This window comes from Schistocerca nitens, chromosome 3 (genome assembly GCF_023898315.1).
Source record: "Schistocerca nitens isolate TAMUIC-IGC-003100 chromosome 3, iqSchNite1.1, whole genome shotgun sequence".
Classification (NCBI taxonomy): Eukaryota; Metazoa; Arthropoda; class Insecta; order Orthoptera; family Acrididae; genus Schistocerca; species Schistocerca nitens.
This window is the reverse complement of record NC_064616.1, coordinates 329,566,552-329,583,228: the sequence shown is the minus strand read 5'-3', so window position 1 is coordinate 329,583,228 and position 16,677 is coordinate 329,566,552.

Sequence of the window (16,677 nt, the reverse complement as noted above, 5' to 3'; positions counted from 1 at the left end):
AAGAGCAATTCTGGGATGGCGACTGCATCTTTGAACACGATCGAGCACCTGTTCATAATGCATGGCCTGTGGCGGAGTGGTTACACGACAATAACGTCCCTGTAACGGACTGGCCTGCACCGAGTCCTGATTTGAGTCCTACAGAACACCTTTGGGAGGTTTTGGAACGCCGATTTCGTTGCCAGGCCTCACTGACCGACATCGATACCTCTTCTCAGTGCAGCATTCCGTAAAGAATGGGCTGTCATTCCCCAATTCCCCAAGAAACCTTCTATCACCTGACTGAACGTATTCTTGCGAGAGTGGAAGCTATCATCAAGGCTAGTGGAGGGCCAACACGATACTGAATTCCAGCATTACCGATGGAGGGCGCCACGAACTTGTAAGTCATTTTCAGCCAGGTGTCCGGATACTTTTGATCACATAGTGTACACGTAGCCACTGGACCTACGAATTCTTTTATATCATGAACAAATAGCGACGGGTAAATAGCGCTGACAACATTATTATGCCGAACTGAAGAAAGTCGTGCCGACCGAAAAATACTGCACTGCAGTGCTAAATGAAATGTCGCGCTGTACCGCGTACTTCTGAGAAGTAACGAGCAAAGCCGAGACAGACCGAGCCTCGGCCCGCACGCAACCCACACATCGTTCTCGCGTACAGTTCCACACGCCGTTGCCTATCCTGAGCTACACCGTCCAGTCACATTAATGTGACCACCTGAAAAAAGCCTGAGAAACCGCCTTTTTGCAGCGCGAACGTGCAGGGAGAGATTCAGTGAGATTCTGGAAAATACCGAGAAGATGCGGAGCCATGCCGACTCCAGTGCCATGGCCAGCTGCTCTAGGTTTCTCGTTGATGATCCATGGCCCAAACAGCCCGATTGAGATGGTCCTACAGTTTTCCGATTAGATTTAAATCTATGGAGTTTTGTGGCCGGGAGAATACGCTAAACTCATCCTGGTGCTCTTCAAACCATTCACATACACTGTGGGTTTTGTGACTCATTGGACTGTCCAGCTGTTAGATGCCATGGTGCCAAGGAGAAAACAAACTGCATGTAGGAGTTGAGATGGTCCCCAAGGACAGATCCATATTTGTACTAATCCGTTGTGCCCTTCAGAATGACGAGATCACCCAGGCAATGCCACAAAAACATTCCCCAGGCCATAGTGCTACCTCCTTCTGCCTAGACGCTTCCGTAGATTATTTCAGAGCCATACATTCCATAGGCCATCTGTCCGATGGAGCATAAGACGTGACTCATCTGAAAAGGCCACCTGTCGCCTCTCAGTGGACATCCAGCTGTGATACTGATGAGCAAATTCCAGCCTTCATCGCTGATGAATGGAAGTCAACAAGCGTGAACCAGGCACCTGCTGTGGAGGCCCATATCAGCAACATTTACTGAACAGTCACTGGGGAAACACTGTTGATAGCCCCTTGGCTCAGCTGGGCGCTAAGTTGCTCAACAGTTGCACGTCTGTTCACCCATACACATCTCCACAGTCGTCGTTCAACCCTGTAATCTTTGGTCCATAGTGCATCACAGTTACCATGGCACCAGTTGTGGATAACACCATTTTGCCATGCACAGTATACTTTAATCATGGTGGCATGTAAACTGTTTACAAACTTAGCCAATTTGGCAACGTTTCCACCCTTGACCCGAAAGCCAGTGATCATACACTTTTGGATGTTAGATAAATCGTCTGTTTCCGCATTACTACAATGACTGCTCTGTATTCCGCATCCCTGACACGCTTTATATACCCTCCGCTACTAATGCTGCCACTTGCTGGTTGTGAGTGGTAATTTCATGTTGACGTCAAACACAGGTGGCAGTCACATTAATATGACTGGACTGTGTAGGTGCACAATACCAATGTATTTTGTCACGGGCACATGATGTGGACCTGAAGCCTGAAGCACGGGACACTGTCTCTTATATCACGCAGGCACTCGACTTTTCAAAGGTCACTATGCCAAGAGTGTTCTGGGAATATATCTGTTAGATAAGACTTCCACCGTCAGGAATGGGCATGTTGCCCGTGCGGGATTAGCCGAGCGGTCTGAGGCGCTGCAGTCATGAACCGTGCGGCTGGTCCCGGCGGAGGTTCGAGTCCTCCCTCAGGCATGGGTGTGTGTGTTTGTCCTTAGGAAAATTTAGGTTAAGTAGTGTGTAAGCTTAGGGACTGACGACCTTAGCAGTTAAGTCCCATAAGATTTCACACACATTTTTTTTTGGACATCTCGAGTAAGCAGATTGCTGTTGAGGGACACAGATTGTAACAGAGGATAAACAGGCCACATGGCAGTGAATCGTCTGACAATCCAGTGCTGGGCACCAACAACTAGGGACCAGCCATATCATCATGAGATACAAAAGCCACAACTCCACACCTGTAGCTCTGCTCACTGAATATCCCAAGCTACAGAAGTAACCATGGGGGTAGGAACACCATCAATGGCCACTTGAAGTACAAAGAAGGTTCCTTGTACTGATGAGTCGCAGAACACCCTAGTACACACTAATAACAGAGAATGAATATATTACCGAGCGAGGTGGCGCAGTGGTTAGACACTGGACTCGCATTCGGGAGGACGACGGTTCAATCCCGCGTCCGGCCATCCTGATTTAGGTTTTCCGTGATTTCCCTAAATCGCTCCAGGCAAATGCCGGGATGGTTCCTTTCAAAGGGCACGGCCGACTTCCTTCCCGATCCTTCCCTAATCCGATGAGACCGATGACCTCGCTGTCTGGTCTCCTTCCCCAATCCAACCAACCAATGAATATATTGGAAACCACATGATACAATGCATTCCGCTTTCCAGTGGCTCAGCATGTATCTGAGTGGTGAAGATTTTTTCAAGTGATGGTTGTTTATATGGGATGAGAAGGGAACTCCTTATACATCTGACATTGTCTTTCACTAGTGAATGACACAGCAACCTTCTGTCAGATTACATGCATCCATTTGTTCAAACAATGGTTTAAATGGCTCCGAGCACTATGGGACTTAACATCTGAGGTCATCAGTCCCCTAGAACTTAGAACTACTTAAACCTAACTAACCTAAGGACATCACACACATCCCTGCCCGAGGCAGGATTCGAACCTGCGACCGTAGCAGCAGCGCGGTTCCGGACTGAAGCACCTAGAACCGCTCGGCTACTCCGGCCAGCATCCATTTGTTCCCATGTAACATCTTCAGCATGCCAATGTACTATTGCATCACTCCCAATTTGTGTGACATTGACTTGAGAACTTTTAACAGATATGAGGGTGTTTGTATGTCACTTCATTACCTCTTTCACAGAGTCCACCTCTCCTTAATACAAACATATTGGAATGCAATCAAGCGAGACGATCACACTTCAAAGAAGCTCCACCGGTTTCCATGAGCTGTGGTAACTGACCAGTCACGAATCAAGATATCCCGTGAATGCTTTTGGTGTCTCATAGACTCCACCCTACAATGCGTCACTGGCGTGATCAGAGTGATATGCAGATGCTGTGTGTAACTAGGCTGGTATTTCTAGGCCGCCCTTGTGGCCAAGAGGTTCTAGGCGCTTCAGTCTGGAACCGCGCGACCGCTACGGTCGCAGGTTCGAATCCTGCCTCGGACATGGATGTGTGTGATGTCCTTAGGTTAGTTAGGTTTAAGTAGTTCTAAGTTCTAGGGGACTGATGACCTCAGATGTTAAGTCCCATAGTGCTCAGAGCCATTTGAACCCTTTTTTTAATTGGTATTTCTAGTTCCATTGTTCAAGAGTTTAATTTCCCCTTACAAACTCCCAGGGCGTCTAGAAGGCGCCATTTCTGTGGAAAGGGAAGATACGTGTAAAACAATGAGTTCCACAGTCTCACATATTAATTATTTAGTTACAACAGTTGTAATTATCAGAATCATAATAAGTTACAATCACTCTTTCAGTCAACATATGAGGGAGAGTAGGAGCTAATGTTTCTATTTTATTTGGTCCTGTAGCATAGAGACAGACAGTCTCCGATGATACGTTCCTATTCAAATAATATGCTCACCAGACAAAATATTAATCATGCCCAGGACATACGACGCTAATACTGTATAACACCGCCTCTAGCCAACCGCAATTAATGATAACGCTTACAATTATGAGGTAAGTGACTAACTAATGTGGTAATAAGCCCAGTGCTATATTAGTTGTAGTATTGGAACGTTATCTGGACTATTAGTGGGAGAAAATGCAACGAGTCTGTTATGTGACACACAAATAGTGTAAGTTATTAATATCTTGTCACTGAGCATTGTGATCATATTAATTATTTAGTTACAATTATTGTAATTACCTAAGTCATAGAATATTACTATCACTCTTTCAGTCAACATATGAGGGAGAATAGGAGCTAATGTTTTTATTGTATTTGGTCCAGTAGCATGGAGTGATGGGTTGCTATTCAGATAAGCGCTCCGGAGAAAAAATTAACCTGTTATTTGGCTATTGCCTGTTCTTTCAGACGTGTCCAAAAATGGTAGTCACTACACAGTTATGATTCCGCAGGCATACATATACATGACAGAGAAATATCGACGTCAGCCACAAGAGGGCACTGAAATAATTCAGTGGTGGCAAGTGAAAATTGGTGCGGATCAGAAGTAGAACCCGAATTTCCCGCTTTACGTGAGCAGTTGCCGTAACTGCTGATGCTATTTGCTTAATATTCCCGCCCACTCTAAAGTCTCAACGTGTCGAAAGAACAGACACCACACAAATAATGGTAATACATACACCTTAGCGGCATTTCATGATATCTTTAGTGTGGGTGCACCTGAGGTCCGACGTCCTGTGGGAATCATGTTAAATGCTGCGAGCAGTGAGGATGGGGGACAGGGGGGGCGCTACGGAAGTAGTGTGTGACAAGCTGGGAATTTCGGTTCAGACAGCTGAAGCGGTTAAGGCGACTGCTCGTGTAAAGTGGGGAATCATGGTTCGAGCCCTCATTTGGCACAAACTTTCACTTCTTGTCATTAAATTATTTCAATGCCTTCATGCGGCTGATGTCAGCATTTCTCTTTCAGCGAAAAATTAATCATCCCCTGGACACGCGACGCCAATTCTGTGTTCATCTCCTGGGCACACGACGCCAACACTGTGTTAACAGAGGCCACAAGTTTCTTCAGGTGTTTTGTATGCAGCTGAAACTGCTCATTAACGATTAGATCCCACAAAGCTACCAGATTACGGGGATGTTGATTTATGTGTTTCACCTGCCGTTACAAACAGTCCTAGACATTTACTATGGGTTTAAAATCGTGTGATTTAGTGGGCTACTCGAGGTGTTCGTCAAACCAGGAATGTTTGCGTGCAAGCTCTACGAACAAAACTTTTGTTGTCTTAGAATACGAAAGTGTCAGCAGCATACTCATCACGAACATGTAGAAGGATGGGCAACACTTGGTCACAGAGAATGTTAAAATAAACTCCCTGGTTCATGTTTGTGGCAACCTGAATGAGTTGGCCCGAGTCATGGTATGAAGAACACAACAGAACTACCTCTCACCTGAACTACACTTTCCACACACTGCAGGTGAAAAGCCTAATTGGACCATCTGTGCACTCGACGCCTTACATTGTCAAAAACAGGCTAAATCGCGACTCGTCGGACCACGCTGCAGACCTCCAGTCCGTAACTGTTCAGTTCCTGTATTTTTTGGTCCACTGAAGATGCGCAGCTTTATGTACTACTGTGAGCAACAACCTTATGTGAGGTTCCCAGCTCCAAATGTCATTACACGCAGTTCCCTTAACAGTGTTCGATTGGAAACTGGTGGATCTGCATTCTCTGACAACAGTAACTCCTATCGAGTGTTAAACCAATAGTCATTGACAAGTCATGAAATTCGTCACTGTTCTCTGTAGGTCAGACTACTCTTATGCAATATTACATGGCTGCGAGTGGTACGCCATTCCTCGGAAACTACGTAAATTACACAATGACATACCAGCAAATCAGGCAGCTTCATTCACGATGTGGTCATGGGCATATCCAAACACTATGGCTCCTTTCTGCTCTTCTATCACGTCTCCTCGTTGACCTATCTTACTGAACGGATTCCATACAACTGACAGGCACACGCCATGACATGGTTAGCGGTGAGGGCCACATGGTCCCTGGTACCAGTTCTGCACTAACAACAGCGCCCCAGAGCAATCAGAATGCCCTTTTTAGGGAGGACTAATATTTTTTCCTGTGAGCTTTGTTTCCTTGGCGTTCTTTATAAGCCGTAGGAGGCTACAGTGAAGATCTCTAGCTCTTTAAATAAGTGTCTGCAGGATGATCTTGGATGAGCTCCAGCAATTATTCTGATTACACGCTTTTGTGCAATGAACACTCTTTTGCTCAATGATGAGTTACCCCAGAATATGATGCTATACGAAAGCAGAGAATGAAAATAGGCGTGATAAGCTAATTTACTCAGATATATATCGGCAAAATTTGCAGTGACCCTAATAACATAAGAAGCTGAACTCAAACGTTTCAGCAGATCTTCAGTGTGTTTTTTCCAATTCAACCCCTCATCAATGCATACATGTAGAAATTTTGAACATTCTACCTTAGCTACCGATTTCTGATCGAAGTCTATATTTATTAATGGTGTCATTCCATTTACTGAGTGCAACTGTATGTACTGTGTTTTGTCAAAATTTAATGAGAGCCCATTTGCAGAGAACCACTTAATGATTTTCTGAACAATATCGTTTACAATTTCACCAGTTAATTCTTGTTTGTTGGGTGTGATAGCTATACTTGTATCATCGGCAAAAAGTACCAGCTTTGCATCTTCGTGAATATAGCATGGCAAGTCATTAATATATATTAAGAACAGCAGAGGACCCAAGACCTAACCTTGCGGCACCCCATTGTTGATTGTTCCCCAGTTTGAGAATCACCAGTTTTTTTGCATATTATGTGAACTGCTTATTCCAACTTTCTGCACTCTTCCATTTAGGTATGATTTAAACCATTTGAGCACCGTCCCATTCATACCACAGTACTTGAGCTTATCTAGAAGTATTACATGATTTACACAATCAAAAGCCTTTGAGAGATCACAAAAAATCCCAACGGGTGACTTCCGGTTACTCAGAGCATTTAATATTTCATTAGTGAAAGTATATATAGCATTTCCGTTGAAAAACCTTTCTGGAAACCAAACTGACATTTTGTTAAAACTTTATTTTTACAAAGGTGTGAAGCTACTCAACAATACATTACTTTTTCAAGAATTTTGGATAAGGCAGTCAGAAGAGAGATTGGGCGGTAGTTGTTGACGTCAGACGTATCCCCTTTTTTTATGCAGCGGTTTAACAATGGTATACTTCAGTCTATCTGGGAAAATACCCTGCTTCAGAGGGCTATTACATATGTGGGTAAGAATCCCACTTACCTCTTGGGAACAAGCTTTTATTATCCTGCTGGAAATACCATCAATTCCATGTGAGCTTTTATTCTTGAGAGAGTTTATTATCTTCCTAATTTCAGAAGGAGAGGTGGGTGGAATTTCAATTGTATCAAATGGTGTGGGTAAGGACTCTTGCATTAACTGCCTTGCTTCTTCTAATGAAATTACCTTCTGTACTGTACTATAGCAGTTCTTTTTATGTACAGTCCAAATTTCAGCGAACTATGTTACATGGCAGTGACACATCATGCGACAGTTACGTGTGTCCTTAAGTTTTGCACACCACTTTATAACGCTGTCTCTACTTAACGGGTTTGCGAGTAAGCTCTATATAGAAACAGATGAAGTTGGCAATATTTGTAGGATACCAGGAAAAGCCAAAAAATGGACGTCTCGGATTACATTTTACGCTATTTATGATGGCAGGTCTACATATGCCTCTTCAAATAAACCAGAATCTATGATAAGTTTGAAAACAAATTTTCTGCTCAGAATGTATAGGTGTAGGGGACTTTTATTAATTTCGACGATTAATGTGTTATTGTTATGCTTTTCCTCTTTTATGTAGTTAAATCTTGAAAACTGTTGAGGCAAAACTAGTTGGCGAATGGTGGAGGGTTATTGTTGTTGTTGATGTAATCTTCAGTGTGAAGATTGTCTTGATGCAGCTCTGCACGCCAGTCTATCTTGTGCAAGCCTCTTCATTTCCGAGTAACTACTGTAATCTACATCCATTTGAATCTGCATACTGTATTTACCCCTTGGTCTCTCTCTTCAATTTTTATCGCCCGCCCCCTCTCCCCTCTCCCACTTTAGTACAATGCCAAACTGACAATTCCTTGATGCTTCGGAATGTGTCCTACAAACTAATCTCTTCTTTTAATCAAGTTGTGCCATAAATTTCTTTTCTAACCAATTCGATTCCGTACCTCCTCATTAGTTATGCTATCCACCCATTTAATTTTCAGGGTTCTTCTATAGCACTCCCTTTCAAAAGCTACTATACTCTTATTTTCTGAGCTGTTTATCGTCCATGTTTCGCTTCCTTACAAGGCTGAACTCCAGAAATGCTTTCGTTGCAATTGCCAGCCTGCGTTTCACGTATTACCTACTTCGGCCATCGTCAATTATTTTGCTGTCCAAACAGAAAACCTCATCTACTGCTTTTACTGTCTCCTTTCCTAAGATAATTCTCTCGGCATCGCCTGATTTAAATCGACTGTATTCCATTACCCTTCTTTTACTTACGTTTACGTTCATCTTATAACCTCCTATCAAGGTATTATCCATTCGTTCAAATTCTCTTCCAAGTCCTTTGCTGTGTTTGACAGAATTACAACGCCTTTCACAAACCTCGAAGTTTTTATTTCACCTCCTCCTTTTCTAAATTTTTCTCTTGTTTCATTTACTGCTTACTCAATATACAGACTTAATAACATCGGGGAGAGGCTACAGCCCTGTCTCGCTTTCTTCTCAACCTCTGCCTCCCTCTCACGTGCTTTCACTCTTGTAACTCCAGTCAAGTTTCTATACAGGCAGTAAATAACTTTTTGCTCTCTGTATTTTATCACTGTTATCTTCAGAATTTCAGAAATATATTCCTGTCAGAGTTATCAAAAGCTTTCACTAAGTCTACAAATGTTATAAATGTAGTTTTACCTTTCTATCACCTATCTTCTACGATAAATCTTGGGGCAGTACTGCCTCGCTTGTGCCTACATTTCTCTGAAACACAAACTGACATTCTGTGAGATCGGCTTCTAGCAGTTATCCCATTCTTCTGTAAATAATTCGTGTTAGTATTTTGGAACCACGACTTATTAAACTGATTGTTCTATAATATTCACAGCTGCCAGCACCTGCTTTGTTTGGAATAGATGGGGTATAGGGGTCAAAGTAGCTATAGCCGGATCTGCTAGCTGCCTGATCAAAGCCTGACGTTTTTTGCAGAATGAATCTTTCACTCTCTCTCTCTCTCTCTGCAGCTATCTGCCTCGTTTCCCTTAATAAACAGAAGGAAAATGACTGTAAAACCAGTAATGTTTTGTGCATCATCATGTAGGCATATACTGCTTCTACGCACATTAACAAACGCCTAACTGTCCAAAACAACACACTACGAATAATATTAAATACTTCATGGCTGTTAGAAATTGAGAAACCCATATTGGCCTAAACATTACAATCGTTTTAGAAGAGATTTTCTCTATATCTCTATAAAGCAAACCTTCCGACACTGTTGATTTCGATATGCTGCTTGCTAAACACAAAAGTCAATTTTTAAAGTGTTATACAATTGTTCCATTCATACTTTACATGCCACCACCTATATGTAATGATTGAAGCTGAAAGGTCGCAAAGGCGGGATGTAGTATCAGGGATCCCACAAGAATCGGTACTGGGGCCATTACTTTCCCCATTACATGTTAATGATGTGTCAACTATTCTCTCGCGGTGCAAATATCACCTATACGCCGTTGACATTTAGTTGTATCTAATAGCAAGTCCAATAGACTTTTGCACAGTCACCCAGCATGTAGGAGAAGGTGGGGCAAGACGCGGAGGTGGGGTAAGACGGGGAAGGGCTATAAGCTACAGTTAGAATATTGGCATCTGTGGATAGCTACGTCAACATCATCAATACACAGGTCCCAGTGTGTTGACATTGCTGAACCTTAGTTTCGCGGCGGTTTCTGTGAGCTTTTCAAGGTACGTACAATTGTTATACTGATTTCCAATGTTTTACACCTTTCGAGGTCCTAAAACATGTGTTTCGTGAACATTTGTCCTGACTGTATATATAGCGCTGAATAGTACGTCTTATTAACAGTAAACTGCTGTGTCAGTAGTCAATGTTCACAACAAAGTGTTCATGTAGGCGTAATATAACCTGACAGCATGGTAGGGGGCAAGACGGGCTGGGGCAAGATGTGGAGCTTCCCCGTCTTGCCCATACTATTTGTCCAACCATTACGTTCATATCGTTTCGTGTGTTTACCTCGCTGTGGATTTTGAACACGTACATTATACGTTCAATACAATTGTAAATAGAATGGTATTCGTTATTCCAACACTTTCCTAATTAATTACAAAGTATGCCTTAGGCTATATGGTGAATAAAAATACACAAAACGTGCAAACTCAGTATTCTTGCCATGCTTTAACGACTGACTATTGGAAATATGGTATTTACTGTATAATATAGATTACCAGGAATGATATTACTCAATAGTACGTTCCACGTGTTTTATTTCAGATGGTTCGCAAGTATCGGCGACAAACGTCTAGGCAAGATTGGTCATTGGAGTCAATGGAAGGCGCTGTAAATGCTGTTATGGAAGGTCATATGAGTTCTTTCAGGGCTACTCGACAGTTCAACGTGCCACAGAAATATGTTTCAGCGTCGGGGTGCCCACAACACTTGCGCAGGGACAGAAAGTGATGATGACGAAGCTGTCCACACTTGTGTACTATGTGAAAGTAAGAGGCTTAAATAAAACGTAATACCTGATTCTACAATTCGCAGAACCATGTTTCGAAACCTTATCGTCACATGATTTAGTTATTCCAGTCCTTATTTAAGCTTTAGAGATGAATTCATGCTAGTTCCCCATCTTACCCCGCATATGGGGCAAGATGGGGAATTGGTAGTTTATGTTTCAAATCGAGATGTTTCTAACTAAATGTAACAAGTTTGCAGGTTTCTTTGCATGCTATTGTAATTCAATGGTTAAATAAACAAATGATAATCAAACCTACTTGAACTTGTTTGGTTTTGTCCCTTTTGTAAGGGTTTAAAGTTAGCTTCCCCATCTTGCCCCGCCTTCCCCTAAATGTGGTTTACTTACCTTATCTGAGTGGGCGCAGAGCACAGATTTGAAATTTAACGCATCTAAAATGGAAGCAATCTAAGTCGCTCACAAAAGACTTATTAACACGCAGTTCAGAAAATCTTTTCCACTCTTAATCCTAAACAGCATCGAAATAACCTTTTCCTCTTCTGCAGAGAACTTGGGGTTAATTCTAGACCATCACTTAAACTGGACTTAAAACACAACTGCAGTCTGTAAGAAGGTGTCAGCGTCGCTTCATTCACTATAGAATATGAAAAAGTATCTCCTTTCGAGCTCAAAAAGAAACCCCTTTTTTTAGTCATCAAGCTTCTGACTGGTTTAATGCGGCCCGCCACGAATTCCTCTCATGTGCCAACCTCTTCATCTCAGAGTAGCACTTGCAACCTACGTCCTCTGTTATCTGCTGGATGTATTAAGGTAAGAAGCTCGAAGAGTCACTAATACTCCCCATTCTTGTTGTTATTCTCCAAGCACTTTTGTACGAAAGCTCACACAGGCTAGAACTGGCGATGAATTCTTGTGTGCGATACATTTGTGGCGTACGATATTAGACCACATCACTCCTGTGTACAAGCCGGCCGAAGTGGCCGTGCGGTTAAAGGCGCTGCAGTCTGGAACCGCAAGACCGCTACGGTCGCAGGTTCGAATCCTGCCTCGGGCATGGATGTTTGTGATGTCCTTAGGTTAGTTAGGTTTAACTAGTTCTAAGTTCTAGGGGACTAATGACCTCAGCAGTTGTGTCCCATAGTGCTCAGAGCCATTTTTGAACTCATGTGTACAAACAATTATCATGGCTGCGTGCCGGTAAGCGTAGAGACCATCATACTCATGTCTGCTCTGTTGTCTTCTCGATCATTACACTCCCTCTTATTTATTTTCAACACTTAACTAATATCTGAACAGCACAGCAAAAATACTTGTTCTCAAGAAAGTAAGATACTCTCTGTACCATCATATAACACTGTTGTGTTCTCTAAATCATTGTCTGTGTCAGCAACCCGACTTTGAAACAATATTCCTCAAAAAATCTGAGAAATTAAACTCCTAAACTTTGAAAGACAGTTAATGGCCCACTTTCCATTACAGTAGCCACCTCTCCTGTATACTAGTCTGCAGTTCAGTCTCGTCAATCCCTGGCATCCACAACTTTTATCTCTCCCATGTCGGCAGAGTTCTTTATTTAAATTCTGTCACTGTCACTTCTCATTTTTCATTATCCCTTGCGCTTCTCTAATACTAAGCATGTATTCAAACGTGCTAAACTAACCTGTATCATTCTTAATGACCCTTGCTATTATTATCATTATTAGTTTCTATTATTTTCATTATTATTATTATCGTCAATTATTTTTATTATTATCATTGTTATTGTTCCTGTGAATTTTTTGGTAATGTCTTTGGTAGGACTAGTATGTCTTGTTCCTAGTCAGAAGTAAGAGGGCGTTAAGGCCCTAATCTGGCCACGCCAAATAAGCAATAAATAAATATATCTGGGAGATTTTACAGTAAATTAACTTTCTAGCTCAACATGCAAATTATTCAGCTATCCACATATGACATGCACGATTGAAACAAGCGTAAACATCCAAGGTTGCTGTTGTTACATCAGTAATATCAAAAAGGAGTTTGACGATCAGTACTATCTATTTAAAGTATATATTAATTTGTGTTGACAAGGCACATGGCATCGCAGTTATCGATAATGATCTCTTTTAATACTGCGGCGCAGTGTGGGATCCTTACCAGATAGGATTGACAGAGTACACCCAAAAAGTTAAAAGAAGGGCAGCACGTGTTGTATTATCACGAAATAGGGGAGAGAGTATCACTGAAATGATACAGGATTTGGGATGGACATCATTTAAACAAAGGCGTCTTTCGTTGTGGAGGAATCTTCTCACAAAATTCCAATCACCAACTTTGTCCTCCGAATGCGAAAATGTTTTGTAGACCCCGACCTACATAGGTGGAAACGATCACCATGATAAAATAAGGGAAATCATAGCTCGTACTGAAAGAAATAGGCGTTCGTTCTTTCCGCGCGCTGTATGAGATTGGAATAATATAGAATTGTGAAGGTGGTTCGATGAACCCTCTGTCAGACACTTAAACGTGATTTGCACAATATCCATGTAAATGTAGATTTCTATACAGTTTTATTGCATTCACAGTGCCAGATTTGCACGTGGTGGCCAAAATGCAGTACCCTCATTGACAAGGGAAGTGACAGGTGGTTCATTATTGTAGGAGTATATAATAAATTCAGACCAAGTAAAACAGACACGCCACAGTAAAGGTGCCCTAACAATCGTACCAGTACATAGTGCACCCCCTCTGGAATGAATGTTGCCAACTGCGTTCACCTCTAACATTAGCACAGTTACTGCCTGCAGAGTCAAAAAACTAGGTGGCAGACAGGCCTCTTGAGCGCCATCTGACGGCCTATGACCGTGGCAATTACTAACACTGCAATTCCTTAGTATGCACGTATTGTACCCTGGTGCCACTGAACACACTCTTTCAGGGTGTCACATTTCTTTCCTGCAGTGTACATCTTTTTCATCTTAATGAAGTATGTTGTCCAATTACCATGTGAATTCTTGTGAAACATAAGAAAAATTACTTGGCGGTCAGATCCAAAGGACCTATAAAAACCGCCTGACCGACTGTAAGCCTCTGCCGAATGGCGTCATTTGGATGCGGTATGGAATGACGCGTGGTCAACATACACTCTTCTTCCAGCCTTTGTCAGGTTCCACATCTTGGACTCACTGCAACTGATTCAAGCAGCTCCTCACTTTGCATCACAAGGCTGAGTGCACTCAAAAATTTTTCTATCCATCCAATGGGTCCTCCGCCTGGCAGTCAGACTCGCCTATCGCTTTGCTATGGGTGTGGTCTATAGTGAATTTACCATTGTTAAAGTGTGATGAAAATTAGTCAAACTGTAAGATAATTACCTGAATCTACGTTTATAATATTCCTCTATGCTGGTTGATATTGTAGGGTTTTCTATTACCTACAAGATAAATGTTCTGTCTGCGAATATTGAATCTGCAGATACCATCCGACGTCATTAATCCATGACTTCATCAGAATGGCGGACATCAGCCACTCATCGAAATCCAATACTCACATGTGCCACAACAGGGTTTATAACAGTTCAGTCACAGTCAAGTGACCACTGGCTTTGTTCGACGTCGCCGGCCGGAGTGGCCGAGCGGTTCTAGGCGCTACAGTCTGGAACCGCGCGATCGCTACGGTCGCAGGTTCGAATCCTGCCTCGGGCATGGATGTGTGTGATGTCCTCAGGTTAATTAGGTTTAAGTAGTTCTAAGTTCTAGGGGACTGATGTCCTCAAAAGTTAAGTCCCATAGTGCTCAGAGCCATTTGAACCTTTTTTTTTTTTTTTTGTTCGATGTCAACGTGGAATAACCACTCACAGACGTCATGTAGCAGCACTGGCACTAGAAGGTATGTAAATCGTGTAGGGGGACACGGAAAACAGTGCAGCTGTTGTCGTAATGCGGAAATGGAGTGATTTATCTGAAGTCCAAAAGGGCACGATCATTGGCTTTCGGACCTTGGGTGGAAGTATTTCCGAAACGAGTGAATTTGCAAATTGTTCGCGTGCCGACGTGGTTAAAGTATACCGTGCATGGCAAAATGGCGCTACCCAAAACCGGCGTCGAGGCAAGTCTAGTCCACAGGTCACAGATGACAGGGGTGAACGACAGCTGTGAAGATGTGTGCTGGCGAATAGACGTGAAACTGTTGAGCAAACCGACCGCCCAAATGAAGCAGGGTGCTACCAACAGTATCTCTTTAACAACTGTTCAATGAACGTTGCTGCATACGGGAGTCCGCAACATGCTGCTGGTTAATGTACAGCCGTGGACAAAACGAGCGAGACCCCTCGCCTTTTCGTTATGCTGACCCGCACAGCTTTAAAGTCTGCTACACAGCATACAACGCAAGGCGACGAAGTGCTACCAACATACTATGCACAGGTGTGAAATTGAAAAACTATCCGAACTTTGTCAGACAGTTTTCAGTCACGTGTAAGACTATATTAATGCTGGTTAGTGTGTTAAACAACACGTAAATATGAGATATAAATGAAAGAAGAAACGCTAATTAGTATGAACTGTACTAATAAAAATGAATTTCTTACACCACCAAGGGCCGGCCGGAGTGGCCGAGCGGTTCTAGGCGCTTCAGTCTGGAACCGCGCGACCGCTACGGTCGCAGGTTCGAATCTTGCCTCGGGCATGGATGTGTGTGATGGCCTTAGGTTAGTTAGGTTTAAGTAGTCCTAAGTTCTAGGGGACTGATGACCTCAGATGTTAAGTCCCATAGTGCTCAGAGCCATTTGAACCATTTGAACCACTCTCGTAATTTCGACAGTGCGGCCGTTATCCAACGCAGTACAGCGAAACTGCAAACACAGAGCGTACAGCGGGCACACAGATGATAATTCAACAGGGAATTTTATAAATACCATTACACCACCAAGGGACCGTACACCGCAGGAAGTGCAATACATTTCCGCTTATTAGGTCTACCTGTACTCGAGGTAAATGGGCTTTAAGGGTTGGGTAGACACAAGACGGTCAAGGAAGTGAAACTAGTAGGGTTCCATTTTTACCGATTTAGGTGACGAAATCCTAACAACGAAAATAGCTGCAACAATTACTGAAGAGGAGGGCCACATAAATAATTCCCCCTACACTTTATTCGAAAGGTCCTAGTTGCAGTCGATACATCAGCATATTAATCGTAGCTACGCTTTCGATCCAAATCACGTTTACAGGAATGCAAATAAAATACATTTGCCTATACACCTGGTAATTCAGATCCCAGTATTAATGCCACCGCGTTTTAGAAGTGCGAGCATTCCCATTGCTAGCTACCATAAGAAACACTTCGGCTAATAGAAGTTTTCTGGCTGTGGCGAGTCTAATGGAGAATTCGAAACATTGTAGAATACGTTTGGAGCTATGTAGCCGTTTATTTCCTGGGCTGGTGCAGAATTATCCTACTACATTTATTCGCTAATAACAGTATTTTGTTATTTCGACAAACATCCCGAATGATAGTCACATAAGCGGTGACATAAAGGTAGAAAATTCATGTTTTTGACTCCAGAAAGCTCTATGCAACAGGAACTGCAGATCATTTTGCCATTTTCAGTGAGAAATTGCCGGCTTATTCATGAGTGGGGTAATAATAGAGGGCTGTTTGCCTGGGTTGTCTGCTAGTGTAGTGAAAGGTGTTTGCTACTGCAGGGGAGGTCTGGTTTGTTTTCGGTTCTAATCTCGATGGAGGCAGATAGACTATCAGTAAAGCAATTGTAAGAAATTCTCGTGCCC